Source organism: Pinus tabuliformis, chromosome 6, assembly GCF_031772625.1.
Source record: "Pinus tabuliformis cultivar Carrire ecotype Pingquan chromosome 6, CPIR1, whole genome shotgun sequence".
NCBI classification, from domain to species: Eukaryota; Viridiplantae; Streptophyta; class Pinopsida; order Pinales; family Pinaceae; genus Pinus; species Pinus tabuliformis.
This window is the reverse complement of record NC_142292.1, coordinates 144,921,418-144,942,648: the sequence shown is the minus strand read 5'-3', so window position 1 is coordinate 144,942,648 and position 21,231 is coordinate 144,921,418.

The following is a 21,231-nucleotide window of genomic DNA, read 5'->3' as shown; positions in this document are numbered from 1 at the left end:
AGGAGAAAACAGAGTTTCCTGTGTATGTAATTCACCTCCCACAATTGTTATATCCACTAGCTTTTAGAGAATTTCTAGTTCATTTGCTTGTAAATGGGGATGGATTTTTAGATCCTACCTCCTTAGAATGGTGGGAGTGGACAATTCTTGTGATATTGCCTCTTGAACCCCTCTCTGCCTATCCTATAGACTACCTCTGTGTATCCTGTAGACTGTTCCTATAGGAATTCCTGTGCATGCACCTGCAGAAATTCTCTTGCAGAACGATGGATCCTTGCTTCCAGTGGGTGGCTAGACTTATGAGAGCGACTTGAGCGAGGGAGTTTCGAGGAGGTGGAATGCATGAATGCATGCAAACGATCTTTTGTTTCCCTTTATGGTTTTTAGGGGTGAGGTGGTGTGCTGGTAGTAGAGGTACGTTGCCCTATTTTGGACCGTTGGTCCCCACTACCACCTCATCATTCCCACTCCTCGTACCTCGTAGATCTGTAGTTAACCACTTCTTTCCCTACTTCTCCTCTGTCTTTTGGTTGACTGCAGCCATGTGTGAGAGGACACTCGGTTTTGTATGTGATGACTAAATGAAGGTGGCCAAGTTAACTAGCCACCTTTTCACTTATAAACAAACTACCTCGTAACCCTTACAACTTTTGATCAAATGATGCATATGAGTGACTGAGCGGGATACTTACCCGTGGTTTCGATTCCATCTTGTAGTTGTCGAGGATCAGAGGTGCTACGTTGTTTATTTGTTGCATGGTCATTCTTCTTCCTCCTTTGCTGTCCGCTGATGGTTTCTTGGCTTATGTAGTTGTCTGTGACTGAAGATCTGATGCCACTGCTGTTGTGGACCTCCTGGATCATCTTAGTGAAGACCTGTAGCTAATGATTGATATTCTATGGGATAGGCTGCTACGAGATTTCCTACAGGATGTCCTGTAGCTGATTCTCCCTTAGAATTTCTTAATCATGTTTCTGGCTGGGGCTGTGAGGATGCTGCAATGAATGGACAAAGGGAGTAGGAGTGCGTGTGGAGCAAGGGACATTCAGGGAATGCTCTTACTCTCCTCTGTTTTTCTTTTTTTTTTCATAACTGACAGAAACTTATCTCTTTTTGTTTTGAATGGTGAGTGCAGGGATGATGGTAATGGACAAGGTGAGGGGTCAGATCATGTATAGAATGAATTTTGGGGACCTAAACAACCTACCAATCACCCTGGATTGCTTCTTGTAGGTTTTCCAGGCCATTGTAATTCCTACAGGATCATCTTGTAGGTTTTCAGGGGATCTTGTAGAAAGCACAGTCTTCGCCTAAATTGAAGCAATCAAGCAAAAAAAAAATGGAATTGATGGAGGGATGCATGGTAAGGAGTGGAGGAGATGAATATATGTGAGGTAGGGTTCCCTTTGGATCTTCTCTTTGCTCCATGATTGTCTTTCTCGCCCACCTACAAATACAATTATGTCTTTTTTCTCTTTTTTTTTTGAAAAACACCTAGGCTGCCTCAGAGAGGTTTTCACCCTAGATGTATGACCTAGGCGCGTCAAGGAAGGTTTTCACCTAGGGATCTTTTTATTCTTTTTTTTTTTCATTTTTTTTTCATCATTGGGCCACCTCACAAAGTTTTCAACCGAAAGATGGGACTCAGGCGCCTCATGGAGGTTTTCACCTGAATCCTTATTATTTTTTCTCTTTTTCAGTGACCTGATGAGGGAGGAGCTAAACTTTCTCCACCATCATCACTCTCTTATTGATATTGTCAATGAACTCTTGTTTTGATAAAGGCTTCTTGTACATTTTCAGTCGGTGTCCATTAACAGGCAATGGAATGGCTTCTTCATCTATAGTTTTGATTTGCACTGAACCATTATCATGGCATCTTTCCACCACATAAGGTCTAAGCCATCTTGTCCTTAGCTTGCCCTTGAAGTATTTATACCTAGAATCATATAACAATGACCAATCTCCCTCTTGAAATTGCTTCTCCTTAATAAGTTTAACATGCCAGATCTTCCTCTGAAGTTGAACTATCTCTGTATGTAGGAGGGTCTGCATTTTGAATTCATCTAAACCATTCAATTGGAACAATATTTCTTCTTGTGCATGACTAAGATCCAAATCTAGTTGGATTGACATCCTCAATGTGTTATATTCAAACTCAATGGAAAACAAAGCCTCTTTCCCATAGACCAACTCATAGGGTGTAAATCCAGTGGTGGTCTTCCATGTTGTATTATAAGCCCAGGTGGCCTCAACTAGTCTCTCTGCCCAATCCTTCCTGCTACTACTTACTACCTTGGTTAAGATGCTCTCTAGTGCCCTGTTGGTCACCTCTACTTTCCCATTAGCTTGTGGATGATAAGGAGTGGATGTCCTATGCTTGATTTTGTGATGGCTGAGCAGTTCTTCAATCATGTTGGAGGTAAACTCGCTGCCTTGGTCTGTGACTAGCTCTCTAGGGTACCCAAATTTGTAGAATACATTCTCCCTTAGGATCTTAGCCACCTTCTCTTCCATTTCTGCCTTAATCGCCTTGGTTTCAACCCACTTAGTCAAATAATCAGTGCACACAATAATGTACTATTTTTTCTTTGAAGGAGGGTTGATAGGCTCAATGAAGTCCATGCCCCACTTGTCAAATGGCTCGAAAGTTACTTGAGGTTGTAGGGGCATTTCATCTCTTAGAGTAGGCTTTCCCATCCTCTGGCACTGATCACACTGACTAATGTATTTTTTTTATATCCTGATGAAGAGTGGGCCAATAATAGCCTCCTTGTAACACTTTGAATGTTGTCCTCTTTGTTGCAAAGTGACCTCCACAAGGCCCATCATGATAGGTCAGAAGGATGTCAAAAACTTCCTCTTCTCTTACACACCTTGTCAAGATTTGATCTGGGCCAAGTTTGAAAATATGGCCCCCAATCCAGGTGAAGGGGGCGCTTTTCCTGACTATCTTGCTCTTTACTTTGGAGGGCAAGTTTGGTGGGAACTGTGTTGATACCAAATAGTTTTCTATATTAGTAAACCATGGGGAGAGAACTGAAATAGCAAACAAATGCTCATCTGGTAACTGGTCATCTACCATTCCTTCTTCACCTGCAGGCAGATTCATCCTAGATAGAAAGTTTGCAACAACATTTTCCGTACTAGGCTTATCAACAATAGTTAGATCAAACTTCTGTAATAAAAGCAACCATCTTATAATTATAGCATTCATATATGGTTTGTTCATTAAATATTTGATTGCAGCGTGGTTAGTATGCACAAATGTTTGGTAGCTTGTAATGTAATACCTAAATTTGTTTAATGAATGCACAATAGCCAGAAGTTCCTTTTCGGTCACAATATAATTTAGCTTAGCCTTTGATAGGTTCTTATTTATAAAATAGATGCCATATGGAAATTTCTCCTCTACCTGACCTAAGGCTGCTACTATGGCTTTGTGTGAGGCATCAACATGAATATGAAAAGGGAGGGTCCAGTTTGGGCCTCGAAGAATTGGTGCAGTGGTTAACTTACCCTTTAAAATGTCTAAGGCCTCTTGATAGCTTTCTGACCATATAAACTCTAAATCTTCAGTCAACAACCCAAATAAAGGAGAGGCCAACTTGCTGAAGTCCTTTATGAACCTTCGGTAGTATCCAACTAACCCCAAGAAACTCTTGACATCCATTTGCTTTTTGGAGAGGTAGGACCCTTTGGATGATTTCTATTTTGTTCAGGTCCACCTATAGTCCTTACTGAGATATTGAATGACCTAGCACGGTCCCTTTAGTCATTAAGAATTCACATTTTTCTAGACTTAGAGATAGGTTCATTTGAATGCATTTGTGCAACACTTTTCCTAGGTTAGTCAGGGCTTCTTGAAAATCACAACCATAAGGTGTAAAATGATCCATATAAATTTCCATTGCATCATGTACTAATTCAGCAAAAATACTCAATACTGCTATCTAGAAAGTGGCAGGAGCATTGCATAGGCCAAAAGGAAGGACCCTATAGGCAAAATTACCCCAAGGACAGGTGAATGTGGTCTTATCCTTGTCTTCTAGGCAGATTTAGATTTGGTTGTATCCATTGAATCCATCTAGGAAAGAAAAAAACTTCTTCCTTGCCAGGCCATCTAGCATTTGGTCAATCAAAGGGTAGGGAAAAATGATCCTTCTTTGTGGCTTTGTTCAACTCCCTGTAATCGACACAAATCCTCTACTTACCATTTTTCTTGGGAACTAACACTAAAGGAGAGATCCACTCATTGTTGGAGATAGGGTAAATGAACCCTGCATCTAGCAGTTTTTGGAGTTCTTCTTTGACTATAACTTTAAGCGCTGGATTCATCCTCCTTTGTGGTTTTTAGACTGGCTTGCAACCTTCTTTGATGTATATGTGGTGAGTACACACTGAGGGGTGTACTCCCTTCATTTCCTTGTAACTCTAAGCAAAGGCTTCTAGGTTTTCTCTCAACATGTTGCGTAACTTTTCCTCTTTGAGAGCAGAAAGAGATGGATTAATTTTCGAAGATTTCTCTAGGCCAAATTCTATGGTTTTGACACGGAGTGGGTTGGAATTTGTTGGGTAGCGGAGGTACCACGTAACAGTTTTGGGTTTGATAGCCTAGAAAGTAGGATAAAGATATTGTAAACCTCCGAAATATGTGGAGCGCGAAATGTAAAAGGTCGAGTCAAAGGGTTGTCTACCTAAGAGATAATATAAAATAATAGGAAGTAAGTCAGTCTGCGGACCATAGGAACGTATAAATAGAGCATGGCTCTATGAGGGAAAGGTAGTTCTTTTGGGGATGATCTTGAATCTGAAATGTAATGGGTTTTTGAAGGAAGCACTCTAAAAGTGTCTGTAAGTCCAAGTCGGGTTTTGGGTAGTGGATAAAGGCTTTGCAACTATGTGCACAGAGGCCTGGAAGAGTCTGCAGCTGTGTGTACGGATGTCTATAGTTGAGTGCGCAGGGCAGATCTGGATATATTGTTGATAAGTGGAAATAAAGGTAAGTTTCTTTTGCAAATTCTGTGTGACAATCGCGAATCTCATTGTATGAATGGTTGATGTAACTATTTAATCTACGAACATATGATTATGTCATAGATATATGTGAATATAAGTTTATTCTAAGTGCGCAAAATGGTTAAATCTGTTAAATGTTTTCTTAAAGAACCTTCTAAGTAGATCTGAGTTACAATACTTCATCAAATAGATTAGATCTGTAAACAATGCGATCATAGAAAGTTGAAATCATTCTGGGTTCGGATCTGCACAAATATGGAGCAACGCGAGGCTGTAGAGCGATGCGTGATGCCTCCAGACCACATCCAGACATCCCAAGGGTGCAGAAACCTAGTTCTAGCACCCTCCCTTGCTACCTCGAGTGAGACCTCAGTCCGCGCTCCGCGGACTGTTGCCAAAAGGGCCGGTAGTTGCAGGATTTTCTTGGATAAATAATTCTTCCGAACCTGGGTCAGGCCCATATAAGCCAACAAATGGTTCTGTTGTCGGGATTGGTATCTACCTAAGGGGCGTCTGGTGTGAAACGCAGGGACTCTATAGAGAAGAAAATTGAAGGATCGAAGGGACCAGGAATAGTAGTAGTTCAAGGGTAATAATGACGAGCATGATCGAGTTACCGGTATTTAAAGGAGCAGGAGGTGAAGACCCGAAACAATTCTAGTTCATGTTAACATCAGTATGGAACACGCAGTGTATTGCGGATGACAATATTAGAAAGGCTACCTTAGTCAGCACGCTGCAAGACCGAGCACTGACATGGTACATAAAGTACTCAAGTGATCACCCAACGACAGGGATAGCAGAAATCCAGATCGAATTGAGGAAGGAGTTTAGCTAGCCGAAGTCCGAAACACATTTGATTATAGGGTTGAAAGAGATCGCGATGATGCCTGGTGAAACCCCATGGGGTTTGGACCAACTACTGAAAAGTACTATTTGCGAGGCTAACATGACATTGATGGATGCGCAGCACTGCACTTGGTTTATGGCATCCTTAACACCACATCTGAGGATAGCTTTATCACAACAGAAGATCTCAACCTAGGCCGAAGCACTAGAGACAGCGATGAGGTTACACGAAACTCCGTTATAAGAGTCGGGGTTGGGAGTTTAGCAAATCCAAGCGCAGATCCAAAATTTGTGTTTGGAAATGAAGAATTTAAAACAAGAACAGGTATCGCGACTAGAAGTTCGGGAGGAAGTATGGTGTACAAAGTGTAGAAGCCAGGGACACGATAAAGATCACTACCCGGTCTCAATGAATTTTGTGGCAATGGGGGGACCAACACTATTACGACCAGAGGCACAGGCAGGACCGAGCACCACAACCTCGCTCTGGTTCGCAATCTATCAGGTGGGAGGAAAGCACAACACTAATAACTGTCATCTATTACCAAAATACAACTAGACCCCCCAACAGCTATTTTGCAACTTTTGCAGGTCGGTAGGCCATGAGGAAAGAGACTGTCATAGCTACCAATTGTTAATGGACCAGTCGCCTGCTTACAGAATGCAAATTGAGGCGCGAGGTCATGATCCAGCTACGACGATCTCGCGCTGTGGGTTCTAGGGCTGAGGACGAGGACGGGGTAGAATGGGGCCAGGAAGGGGTCGCGAGCAGCTAATCTGCTACAACTGCGGGGGACCAGGACATTACGTTTGAGATTGTACAAAATCAACTAGAATTTCATGTAGTTATTGTGAGCAATTCGATTATGAGCTGATAGATTGTCCTACGCTGATAGCACAAATTCGCGGAAAAAATGCCGCACAACCAACAACGACCCAAAATGTGCAAATGATGAGGTCCGAACCCCACGAGGAAGATCCCAAAGTCAAAATGGTACTGAGAAGTGGCATGGCCACAGGAGCAGATGGAAGGAACTTAGGGACTGGTAAGGAGACATATTTGGAAGCTTGGGGGAGCTTCGCTGAGGTCTCTACCCCAGGTAGTACGGATCATCTGGAGGCAGACAAGGATCCCTCAATGATAACTACCTTTTTAGAGACATGTATAAAATTGATTCGTGACAACCAGGTAGTTAAAGGCTTGCAGGAGTTGATAAATAGATGCACAGGATGGAGTGAACCTCGTGTCATTCAAAAGTTGGGAAGACATGCATCACGAACCAGGAGGGAAATGCGGTTAACAGCGTAGATCAGCGGCTATGAGATGGATCAGGTCATTTTGGATTTGGGCTCAGATGCCAACGTACTACCCAAACAGACTTGGGAGCACATGGGTAAGCCTACACTACAATGGTCCCCTGTCCAATTGCAGATGGAAAACCAATAGAAGGTGCTACCCATGGGAAGGCTGCAAGGAGTTATGGTAGACCTTGACGATGCAAGTACTTGAACGGACTTTGAAGTTATTGAGCTCATGGATGAAAGTACGCCCTATCCTGTGTTGTTAGGAATAGATTGGGCCACCGTAATGAATGAGGTTATTAATTTAAAGAAGTTTACCATGATATTTGAAACAAAGTCGCTTCGCGTAGTCATTCCACTAGATCCGGCTGAAGGACTGCGCTACATTGAACCTGTGCGTGACAGAGAACGCGAAGACGACGTAGATTGTAGCTACAGAATGTCTACCCAAAAGCAAGGATGGGTTCAGACAGCGGAGGATAGAAGAATATCACAGGCTGATGGAGAGTCCTGCACTTCTGATTCAGAGGAGGAAGATGAGCGGTGGCACAACAGGTTGAATGGAGTAACCACACTACACGGCAACATGGTGACTAAATCTTTGTACTGTGTAGGGGCCCAGGATCATGAATTGCCAAAGTATGATGGGTTGACAATAATAGATGAATTCCTGACCAAATTTGAAATCACAGTACTAGAGCACCAACGGTTTGATGTGTTGAGGTGGGCGCTACACGTGACTCTTGCGCAATGGTGGGGCACACATGAAGGGATGTTTGAAGATTGGCGCCTTTTGGCGCATGATGAAGATTAGATTTAGGAAACCGGAACTATGCATAATAGAGAAATACGATAGATGTGATGACCCGCGCATGCACCTTACCAGATGGATCAAAGCCTACGGAGAGGAACCTCAACCAAAATTGGTGCACTTATTTTATCACACCCTAGACGTCATTCCCAGAAACTAGTATGCTGAAGCGGAGCTCTGGCATGACACAGGCGAGTGGCATATCTTGCGCATAGGTTTTTTGTTGACATTCCTCTTTGAAGACCAATGGATGGATCCTGTGGACGAAGCATTACAGCTGGTAAAGGCCGCCATTTTCAAGGCACCACTAGAACCAGAGGAAACTGTGCAGCCCCATTGGTCGCGACAACTAAGCCAGGCCCTCAAATTCTATAATTTCCAGGTAGACGATGATGAGGAGGATCCACAAAACGTCAATATTCTGGAATCAGAGGGGAACGTGAGGTGCGTGGGCTCAAATTGAAGATCCAGATATCACGACGCCATTGAAAATGAAACAAGTCAATATCGGGATCGAAGAAGAGCTGAAGTATGCAATGCTGGGGGAATATTGGGACGATGCCATAGTGGAGAAGGCCATCGAATTGCTTCGAGAATATCAAGATTTCTTCCCAACAAAGATCACAGAGCTAAAAGGGATCCTAGGAGACCTGGGAATGATGAAGATAACGTTGAATCCAGACACGAAACCGTTGAAGCGGCAACCCTACCAATTGAATACAAAATATAAAGCAAAGGTCTATGAAAAATTGGAGAAGATGCTGGTAGTAGGAATCATTGAACCAGTCGAGGAGTTTGACTAGTTAAGTTCAATGGTTGTGCAGGAGAAGAAACAAAAGGGTGAGATTCGCATCTGCATGGATCTCAAGAAGCTCAATGATGCCTGCATTAACGATCCGTTTCCAACACTGTTTACAGATGAGGTACTAGAAAATGTGGGGGGGCAGGAAGCCTACTCCTTCATGGATGGGTTCTCAAGATACCACCAGATCAAGATTGTGCCAGAGGATAGGAGTAAAACAACGTTCACCACTAAATGGGGTTGCTTTCAGTACACGGTGATGCCCTTTGGACTGAAGAATTCACCTGCGATATTTTCACGAATAGTAGTAGCGGCATTTAAAGAATTTATCCATAAGTTCTTAGAGGTCTATCTTGATGACTGGATTGTATTTGGACTAGTTAAGAAGCACGTAGCGAACTTACGGTTGATGCTGGATACTTGCTGCCAACACCAGATTGCACTAAACTTAAAGAAGTGTACTTTCCTTGTCCCATTCGGGAACCTGTTGGGCCATGTGGTCTATAAGCAAGGCCTGATGGTGTATTTAGCAAAGATTTCCATCATACTCAATCTACAAGCATCGCGAAGTGTCAAACAATTACGCACCACACTGGGACACACGGGCTACTAACGGAAGTTCATCAAAAGCTACGCTCAGATCATGGCTCCGATGGAACAATTTCTGAAGAAGGGTGCTACTTATTGTTGGAATGAGGAATGCAACAAAAGTCTGGAGACGCTTAAGGAAAATATGGCATCAACCCCTATATTGGTCTTTCCAAAATGGGACGTCGAATTTCATGTGCATGTCGATGCGTCATGTATCGCATTGGGGGTGGTACTTACTCAACCAGAAGCGGAGGGAATTGACCATCCAATTGCATTCGCAAGTCATTGGTTGTCAAAAGCTAAGAAGAATTACTCCACTACTGAACATGAGGGGTTAGCGATGGTATACATGTTTCAAAAATTCCGCCACTATCTGCTTGGAGGTCACTTTAAGATGTATACTAATCACTTAGCGTTAAAATACCTAGTGAATAAGCCTGTGTTGGGGGGGCGCATTTGTAGATGGTTGTTGTTATTCCAGGAGTATGATTTTGAGGTCTTCGTAAAACTGAGACATCTAAATGCAAGCCCCGATCACCTGTCTCGAAATGAGACCAGTGAAGAACCCACAAATCTAGAGGATGGACTCCCAGATGCACAACAATATGCGGTGCGCATAGCGGATGGTCGCTTTGAGGATATAATCCATTTCTTAAGTACAGGAAGCGTGCTGCAGGGATATTCTATTCAGCAGAAGAAGGAATTGGTGATACGCGCAACAGACTTCACCGTGATTGCAGGACACCTCTACAAAATTGGTAACGATGAAACATTGTGTAGATATGTCCCGGAGTTCGAGCGAGGATAGATCCTGGCTGAAGCACATGGGGGGGTTGCTAGCAGACATTATGCGGGTTACGCCATAGCCCAGAAGATTCTGTGCATAGGATTATGGTGGCCCACTTTGCATTAGAATTTGAAAGCATATTGTCGAGCCTGCGACGCATGTCAACGAACTGGGAAACCATCGCAGAGAGATGAAATGCTGCTCCAGCCACAAATGACACTACAACCATTTGAGAAGTGGGCAATCAATTTCATATGACTTGTCGAGCCACGAGGGAAGATGGGTGCACGCTATATCATCACTGTGAAAGATTATTTGACCCGATGGGTAGAGGCACAACCGGTTAAGGACTGCACGGCTACAACAACTGCGAAGTTCTTGTTCGAGAACGTATTGACAAGGTTTGGTTGTCCAAAAATTCTCATGAGCGATCGGGGAACACATTTCCTGAATGAAACAATCAGCGCACTCACTGAAGAATTTCAGATATATCACCAACTGAGTACGCCATACCACCCGCAAGCGAATGGAACCATTGAGGCATTCAACAAAATCTTGGAGACAATGTTGACCAAGGTCTGTAATGCATGAAGAAATGACTGGGACTTGCGCATCCCTGTTGTGCTATGGGCATACCAAACCACGTGCAAGAAATTGACGAGCCAGACACCTTTTCGGTTAGTCTATGGCAAGGAGGTCGTTATGCCTATGGAATATATTATGCCTAGTCAGCGGATCGCAGCAATCACAGGTATGGAAGACTGCAGGGCATTGGAGGAAAGGCTCGTGCAGTTAGAGGAACTGGAGGAGGAATGGTTTTTGGTCAGATTCCATCAGCAAGTACAGAAACAACGCGAGAAAGCGTGGCATGATCGCCATATCAAGGTGTGCACCTTTAAGAAAAATGATCTAGTATTGCTATACGACAATAAGTTCAAGAAACTCTGAATGCATTGGTTGGGACCCTATGTCATCAAAGAAGTTACCGATGGGGGTGTGGTTTAGCTTGCCAAACTCAATGGAGAATGGCAGTCGCCTGAAGCTCTATATGGGTGGGCCAAAAGTCTGACTAACCGTTTGTAGGACAGTCTCACCACTCTAACCAATTGAAAGAGAGTGCAGGATAGTAAAGCAATCTGGGGGAATGTGGCGTGAGTGCCAGGATACACGTCGATCTAGCTCATCACCAAGATCGCGGTCGCATGGTCCAAAGTATGCTGCTGCGTTGCTATGAGAAAAGGTGACCATTCATGTCACTATTCATGAAAAGATGTCTACATTATGGTGAAAGGGAGTGGGCGGTGGGCAATTAAGAGAAGGAGTATGAGCCAGATATGGAATGAGCTGCCATAAATTTTACACGAGGACATTAGAACAGGCAGGAATCAGTGAAATTGAATTTCAAATTGCTTATAAATCATCGAGGGGCATCCACCGAGCGAACTACACTTCTGGAAAACATATGCTGAGTATCGATATGGAGCTGTTCATTATCTCTGCTCAAGGAATAGGCCCGAGGGTGGTGATATGGCCATGGAAGCAGCAAGACTCTCTAAGGAGTATGGTGTTAACAGCTGTGGGGTGTCCCGTAGACTGCAACATCCATAATAGGGGATGTATTGGAAAAGAGGAGACACGAAGCATAATTGGTCTGAATTCTGTCACAGCACTCGGGGGCAGGTCGATGAACTACAAAAATACAGAGAAAGGATGGAACAATGGAGACCACGGGTAGAAACAAAGTTAATAAGTCATCTCTGATAGACCTTGAGGATTGGGATCTCACGAACAACAGCACAGGTCTTGCAAAATTGCAACACAAGCTGCCGTAGACAGTACGAAGAGTAGAGACGAAGGCTGGAAATGGATGTGGTGGTACAAGGAGGTCCCATATGTGGCTTCCCCACTAGAGATAAAATTCTACGAGGGGGTGTTCTGTGTTAATCGAGCAGAGCAGAGTGAGCATTAATGGTCGCAAGAATTGGTAGAAACAACGAAGCAAGAGCCGGAAGAAGCGTTGTAGGAGACAATGAAGAAGCAGTACGAAGACAAGCATCACTCAGAGGCAGGTGAATTGTGAAGCTAGCGCATCTCGCCACACCAACGAGTGACTCGGGACGAGTCACGATGATTATGTTGGGGGACTGTTGGCTAGCGGAGGTCTCGCGTAACAGTTTTGGATTTGATAGCCTAGAAAGTAGGATAAAAATATTATAAACCTCTGAAATATGCGGAACGCGCAATGTAAAAGGTCGAGTCAAAAGATTGTCTGCCCAAGAAATAATATAAAATAATAGGAAGTAAGTCGGTCCACGTACCATAGGAAGGTATAAATAGAGCACGACTCTATGAGGGAAAGGCAATTCTTTTGGGGATGATCTTGAATCTGAAATGTAATGGATTTTTGAGGGAAGCACTCTGAAAGCGTATATAAGTCTGAGTCGGGGGTTTGGGTAGTGGATAGAGTCTCTAAAGATACGTGCACAGAGGCTTGGAAGAGTCTGCAGCTATGTGCGTGGACCCCTGCAGCTAAGTGCATAGGGCAGATCTGGATGTATTGGTGATAAGTGGAAATAAAGATAAGTTTCTTCTGCAAATTCTATGTGACAATCGCGAATCTGACTATATGAATGGTTGATGTAACTATTTAATCTATGCACATATGCTTATGTTATAGATATATGTGAATATAAGTTTATTATAAGTGCGCGAACTGGTTAAATCTGTTAAATTTTTGCTTAAAGAACCTTCTAAGTAGATCTGAGTTACAATACTTCATCAAATATATTAGATCTGTAAACATCGCGATTGTAGAAAGTTGAAATCATTCTGGTTTCAGATCTGCACGAATATAGAGTAGCGGGAGGCTACAAAGTGGTGCGTGATACCTCCAGACCACATCTAGACATCCCAAGGGTGCGGAAACCTAGTTCCAACACCCTCCCCTGCTACCTTAGGTGAGATCTCAGTCCACGCTCCGTGGAATATTTCCGAAAGGGCCGGTAGCTGTGGGATTTGCTTGACTAAATAACTCTTTCGAACTTGGGTCAAGCCCATATAAGCCAACAGAATTGGCTAAGCATAAGTCAATTGGATGATTGTTCTGGGTTTCCCTTACTTCTTCTTCTAATGGTAATGAACTATGAGTTGGAATTTGGAGCAGGTGTTCAATTAAGTCATCCTCATCTTGCTGTCCTCCTCCTATGGTTTCTTCCAAAGCATAATGTTGGGATGAATAAACCTCATTTCTTCCTCCTCCTCCAACCATAAAGGTAAATCATGCTCTGGAGAAGGTTGAGCAGGAGGGTATATGACTAACTACTTGGACATATGCCCATTCTTTATGGTCATATTCCCAGCTCTGCAGCTAATGTAAGCATCGGTTGTGGCCAACCATGGCCTCCCAAGGATGAGAGTGTAACTAGTAAGCTTAACCTTAGGTTGGAGAACTAGAAAATATGTAGGGTACTCCTAGGAGTCAATGGAGACCATCACATCCTCCACAATTCCCTCAGGGGTGACTGTGGAATGGTCTGCAAGTTGCAGAACTATTGTGGTCTTCCTCAATGACCCTTGGAGGTTGAGCTTAAGCATGGTGTCCTTGGTGTTATCACTCAAAACTTTTCCTTAGAAGTTTTGGAAGAAGGGAAGGTTTCGAGGTAACCACAAACCAATTTTTAAGCATAGCCTCTAGCCAACCTATGGCTCAGAGAGGGCTCTCTCTATATAATTTAGCTATGTTTTCTTAGATATTAGGTTAGTTCTGGAGTTCAGGGGGGGTATTTGATTTGTATGAAGATTTGGTGGTGGAATCCTTAAAACAGGCTGATAGGTTGATACCTTTAAGCCATTGGGCAATGGAGTCAAATAAGGGGCAAAAAAGCGAGAGTTAAATCACTAAAGGGAATGTTCAAGGGGTGAGATAACAGAGTGAAGTACAAATCCTTGGACTAAAGGTGAGATGAGTCTTAACAAAGGTGAGAGGGCAATCAAGAATCCTCAGACCGAGGCTAAGATGGGGGAACATCAATGAATCATGAGTAAAGGGCAATTAAGAATCATTTACTATAGACCAGAGGAGAAACTACGGAAGCTAAGGAGTAGTTAAGAATTCCCTAGCTAAGATAATTTAAGAGAAAACATTAATAATGTATAACAGTAAGACAGAGTGCAGTTAAGCAAATTCTAAAATAATATTCAAGTTAAACATTCAGACTTCTAAAACATTTAAGATTATGAAACAACTTTAAGGGAGATAAAACAACACAAGAGAATTACTCATTTGTACTCCGCTTTACACATGAATCCCTTGAAATATCTGATCTTTATTCATCATTCCAGCATACTAGCCCAGTTAGTGATACAAAAGCTTTTACAGTCTTTGAACAAAATTCTATTGAAAGTATAAGAATCCACACCTCATACTTTGAAATATGAAGTATATATACAAAAATATTTACAAAATATCTCAAAACAACTTGAGACTTAATCTAGGGAATAAAAATAGCTTCTTGCATGAAGATAGAGACATATGTTGAACTGCTTCATGCTGTCCCTTTTATTGTGGTGTTACTGGTTGTTTCAGTTGAGTTGGAGCCCTTTAAGGTGGCTGATATTTGTAGCATTTCTACGCTGGAATCTTCTTTACTTTCATCTTTCAACTGACACTCATTGACCCTGCTACTCTTTGACCATCCACACCTCATACTTCAAAATATGAAGTATATATACAAAAATATTTACAAAATATCTCAAAACAACTTGAGACTTAATCTAGGGAATAAAAATATCTTCTTGCATGAAGATAGAGACAAATGTTGAACTGCTTCATGCTGTCCCTTTTATTGTGATGTTGCTGGTTGTTTCAGTTGAGTTGGAACCTTTAATCTGGATGATATTTGTAGCATTTCTACGCTGGAATCTTCTTTACTTTCATCTTTCAACTGACACTCTTTGACCCTGCTACTCTTTGACCTCGCTTCTCTTCTTTTACCTATTTTAACTGGTTTCCTTAATTTCTTGTGCAATATCTTTCTGATGTAAATTTATTACAGTAAATCTGTCATTTTTTCCCACCATTCCGCATCAGGTAGTTTTACATTCATCATCCTTCTGTAGATTTCATCTGCCTCTGTGTACTTTGCAAAATTTGGCTTAGTGAGGAACAAATGTTTCACCTCATGCTCTAGGAAAAACAAGTTCTCCAATGTGTCATATAACACTTTGCCTGTTGGCAGGGCTTTAATGGCTGAAGAACTTGCTTGTTCCTTAGCCAATTTTCTTAGTCTATCTCCATAGTCCAGCTGGGGCATGAGTTTTTCATTGATGACCATAGGACTGGGAAGACCCTTCTCCCTCAAAATCTGAAACTTAGCCATGAACCTATCAATGGCTACCTGCATGTTATGGCACTTCTCTTCTAAGTTAAGCATAAGGTTTCTTTTGGAAAGAACCTTCCTAATCTCCAGAATGGCCTCAGTCCTATCTTCTATGTTAAGCTCATGGAGCTCATATCTATTCTTGCTGTTTAGGAAGTGGATGAGTCGATTGGCATCCTCTGGTTTATCCCCCAGTTCTTCCTTTACATTTTGGATAGCTTTAGTGGCTATCTTCACTAATTCTGTCTGCTCAAATATAACTTGAATTGATGGCCAAATATCATTGGCAGAGTTAGTGCATAAATAAATATATCAATATACTAGTTACCTTACCTTATTATACCCAACACGTTTCCCTGCAACTGAACACCTGCACATATCATATTCCAAGGAATTCCAATTCCCTTGACGAATCCATCTATGACTAAAAACCTATTATCATACCTGGATCTAATCAACCATCTACCATGTAGCTTCCTTGACTCCAAAGTGCCTCCACACACTTAGCTCTCTCTATTGCTCGATCTTGGAGCATGAGCTCCTTCCTCTATAGTTTCATTGATGTGCTACCACACATCCACTACGCCACTTTGATACCAAGGGGATATCAACCACAGGTTCAACACCACAATGGTTCTTTTTCATTTCTTTTATTTTTTTTATTCCATAGGCTAAGACACATGCCCTCTCTCAGTTGCATTGAACTTCTTATTAGGTGCCATATTTTCCTTGTCACTTGCATCCTCAGATCATAGAACTCCTTATCCCTTCTATCATAATACCACTAAGATATTTACTTCTTCCTAAAGAGTCTCTCAAACTCATCCCAAATCAGCTCCTCATCTATGATGCTCTTGGCATGCTTAATGCCTTCTCACCAGATGTTTACTTTTCCCTTGAGACTGAAGGTAGCTATCTTTCCTTTCATGTTCTTTGAATAATCATGCAATCCAAAGAAATTATTCATTCTAAACAACCATACTTCTACATTTTTTGATCTCTTCATTTATCCATCGAATGTACGAGGCTTGTATTTCTTGTACTCATCTAGAAAATAATGATTCTCACTTCTCCTATAGGGATGTTGATGGTAATGGTGATGATGTCTCTCAGAACCAAAGCTAGAATGAAATCCAAGAGGACTAGCCCGTCTGTCAGGTGTATATAAATATCTACCACTTTTTATTTTATCATCTCTACCCATCCTATATCTATTCTGAGAATTGCTACCATCTGCACCATTAGTCCTTTCTTCCTATCCATTATTGATCCCCAATTGTCGCTGCTTCTGCAAATTTGAAAGAATCGGAATGGTGACTCCCTTAAATTTTTCTTGCTTTTATTGAGCCCTTGCAAGTCTTTCCCATGACTCATTCAACTTGTTATTATCTGCCTTGCAAATTTTGATCTCCACCCTCAGAATTCTCAGTGTATTTTCTAGGTAAGGAGAATATTCTTCTCCTTGCTACCTGAATGACCTTTCCCATTCCATAAAATTCACATCAGACCTGTAAGTGGAGTCATGTGAACTATAATAAACTATTATGCTCTTCATCTCTAGGCTTCTATTGCCTTGCAACATACCATGTTAGATAAATAAAATAGGAGACATAATCAATTCATACCTCAATGTATCTTAGGGGAGGCTATCACATATACACAACTTAGTCCAAATTAGTACGATATATAATAATATTAAGAACTTAACCATAATGACAATAATCATCATGCATATGACCACAATGAATATAACAACAAGTTAACTATCATGCTTGACTAACAGATGCATGTGCATATGACTACACTAACCAATTAGCATATATCATGCATGTAACCACAACAATGATAAAAATATAGGCATGTATATAACTATGATGCATATAACAACCATTAACCATCATACTTGCATGCCCAACATACAAACATGTATGACGATCTACGTTTACCCCAGGGTATAATGTTGCAACCTTGCTCTGATACCACCCTGTAAGACCCCTTTCCACAGTTACCCACTTTGATAATCTCTCTAGGGTAAACATGAGCTGAGTGTCACTATGATATGACTTGACCTCCAAGTTCCAGTTATGGAAGTGGTTCCGACTAACTGAAAACTTACAACCATCCCTCAAGGACTAAATACCACTCAAGAGCCTGCAAACCACCCCATATGATCAATCCCTGAACTTGAACTCTTTTTCACAAGAGAAACTCCCCAACTGCATCCATAACATTGCATGCATGTAGTTGGAAGGCTATAATCACACACATAGGCTTGGATGCTAGCCTTCTAATCCAAATTCCTCACTTCAGTGCATGCGGTCGTGAGATCTATGCCACATTTTCAGGAAAGCTTCTAGACCACTGCTTAGAACTATTTGTAACTTTTCATAATAATGAAAATAACGATAACAATGCTAAATAAATAGAACTTGAGCCATATCTTGACTAATACATACCTAATACAAGATAGAGATTTCGTCGAACACATGACAAAGATATAAGCTACAAGTCTTGAATGCATATTTGAGCATAACATCCTAAAATTCATTTGAAAATCACCAAGAAGGCTTAATTCCCTCTCACGATAGTTGCAATAACACTTGTTAGCCCATGCATCCATAAACCATTCAGTAACATATCCAATCATGAATGAGAGCCATAACTGGAGCACATCATAAAACCATGCATATAACCAACATATAACCAAAATAGAAACTATGAAAAATCAACCATAAGATCACCATAATAACCAGTACAAGTGATCACAGATCACAATGAGAAAATAGCTCATATTACATATGAAAATTCCAACCAAGTCAGGGACTTGCATTTACCACCCAACCACATATTGGGCTGAACTAAATCTCTCTTTCAATCAATCTCCCCTGTGCTATATTCCAAGCATGAATGTGGGATAATAAGGGTTAAACCAACATAAAACAACCGGGTCTTCTAGAGGCCAAACCACCTCAACCATCAAGCACAATTATTTCCCCTATATGATCCATAATCATTAACATCAATTAGATTTCTCTCTACCAAAGATGTGCAGGGCACCAAGAACTAGTAACTCAACCCATAGCCTCTAGTGGACCCAAGTTGTTCCAGGGCTCTAGAGAATTTGTCCCAACCCAGAGGCTCCAGGGACTAGTAACTCAACCCACAACCTCCAAGTAGCCCAAGTTGTTTCAGGGCTCCAGAAAATTTGTTCCAACCCATAAACATAGAAAATTAGAGAACCAATCAGAAAATCAAATGGGGAGCCCACTACACCATGGCTATCTAGGAAATGGCAAGGTAATACTAAAACCAATGTCAATCCATGCAAATCTCCATGCCAATGACAACACATAATGAAGGAACCACATGCATATACCATGCATCCAAAAATCAACAAGAAGATCACACATGCAACTTGTTACTTGCAAGGTAAGCCTATTGCAGTTGTTGATCCAAATGTCTCCTTGTGCTTCCTTGCTTACCTTTTCTTTCTTGCTTGTCTTTTTCCAAATCCAAGTGAATGTTAGAGTTCTCCAAGGATGCTCTAAGAATTCTATAAGTGTGAAAGAGTATGAGAGAATGAGAGTGTGGAAGGAGAGAATCCAAACTGAATTGACAAAAGCTATGAAAATGATTCTTTGATGCCTTTTTATTATTGATGTCTCCTTTTTCTTCATTTTCCTTCATTCTTCCTCAAATTTCCCTTGCATGAAAATTTGTGTCTCTTCATCTTCTTTTTCTCCTATTTTCCTTTATTTTCATAATTAAATGCGAATTTTTATTCTTGAGTAGAAGGGAGATGAAAATAAGAATGTTTCTCTTATGAGTAAGGGAAAATCGAAGAAGGGATCCAATAAAGAGTTCAACTCTGAGGAGGAAAAGAAGAAGGACACGTTGAAGATCAAGTGCTATGGCTATCACGAGTATGGCCATTACTGCAAAAATTTCTTGCACAAGAAGGGAAAGAAGAAAACAATGATAATTACAAATGAGATTTCTAAAAGGATATCGGATGAGTTTTCAAACTTATTGGAGTAGTAGTCTAGGATAGTTTTGGGAGAGTGGAATTGACCATGGGGTACTCAAACTGACAAGTATTCTAGATGTGAGCACATAGCATGATGGTGTAAAACGTAGAACACCTTTCTCGCTAAGAGGTTGTGTTGGTTGATGTGGCCCGGGTAGGTGTTCAAGCCTCAAGTGGTGTCAATGAGGCTAGGAACACAAGAGTTAAAAGTATCTCCAAGCCCAATTTATTCTTATGAATGGAAATTTCTTAATTAAATTAATTGATTAGTTTTTAATTATTTTCCTGAGTTTTAACTTAGGGAAATAGATTAATTAATTTTCAATAACTGATGCATGGTTTATTTCCCTCTAGGTACTTCTAGTAAAGTTTCTAAGTGATCTTATACATCGATTAGATCATGTAGAAATTCCTTGTAGATTCAAATTGCTTATGTAATATGATAAAACAAAATACTTGAATCTAATCTAATCATCATCAGAAACAATTAATCGATCGAGAAATCATGAAGCATACAAGAGAAAGAATTCAATCAACACATTACACAATCATTTCCTGGAGAAAGGCACAGCTAAAAGCCCCTGCCATCTGTATATTGCATTAGTCAGAAAATATGAGAAGATTACAATGCTTTGCTCAAGCCTGATCAACCTTTGCACTATAATATCTATCTATCTCACAGTTGTACATGCCACAAGGTTCACTTGACAATGCTCAACACTAGGTCTTTCTGCTTGTTTTATCCTAAAATCTATTTCAAAATTTTTAAATTTATCATGCTCATAGGTTTCCAACCTACGATTCTCTAAAGCATACAATGAATGAAACTATCTACAACACCAAAATCAAACAAAATTTTAAATTTTACATGGCTTATTTTACCCGAGGTTTCTACCACATCATATTGGTGTTCAACTTTTAGTTATCAACTACTGCATAGATCCGATGGTGGCTGCTTTCTCCACCCATTGGTGCTTTTCCTTCTCTATGGTTATTACTAGTTTGTAAATCAAGGTAGTCATGCTGGTAATGAGGTCCCCTGCATCCCCAAAAAGTGATGTGTAGTAGACTATGAACAAAATGTTTTATATTTATTTGGAAAGAGGTCGCTCCCCTGAGATCCTTACCCCTGCTTGTGGATCCTCATTACTAATCGTGATTTGCACAAATACTCGAAGATGTCGGTGAAGCTACACTAGAAACCATTGAAATCCCCATTATCGGTGCTCCGGGTACAACCCTCTTTCCATATGGCAGTGGCCTCAAACTTCCTCTCCTAGAGAAGGTATGAGGGGCCTTCCCCGTAAACCTTGGATGTTGTGGAAAAATGGTTTTGTTTTTACGTTTTAATTCTAGCTACTCTTCAACATAATGAGCATGCTAAACAACTTTTGCAACTGAGGATGGTTTCTGCATCCAAACCATTTCCCTCAAATTATGGTTCAATCCATACATGAAACGATTCATTTGGTGCTTATTAGTACCCATGTAGGAGACATAATTGACCAATTCCACGAATCTAATCTCATATTCCTCTACTGTGCGGTTTCCTTGTACCAAAGAATGGAAGGATCCTACCCATTTTTCTTCATAATATGTTGGTAGGTATTTTTTCTTAAATGTTTCCTAAAATAACTCCCAGGTAACTATGTCAGGAGTGAGGT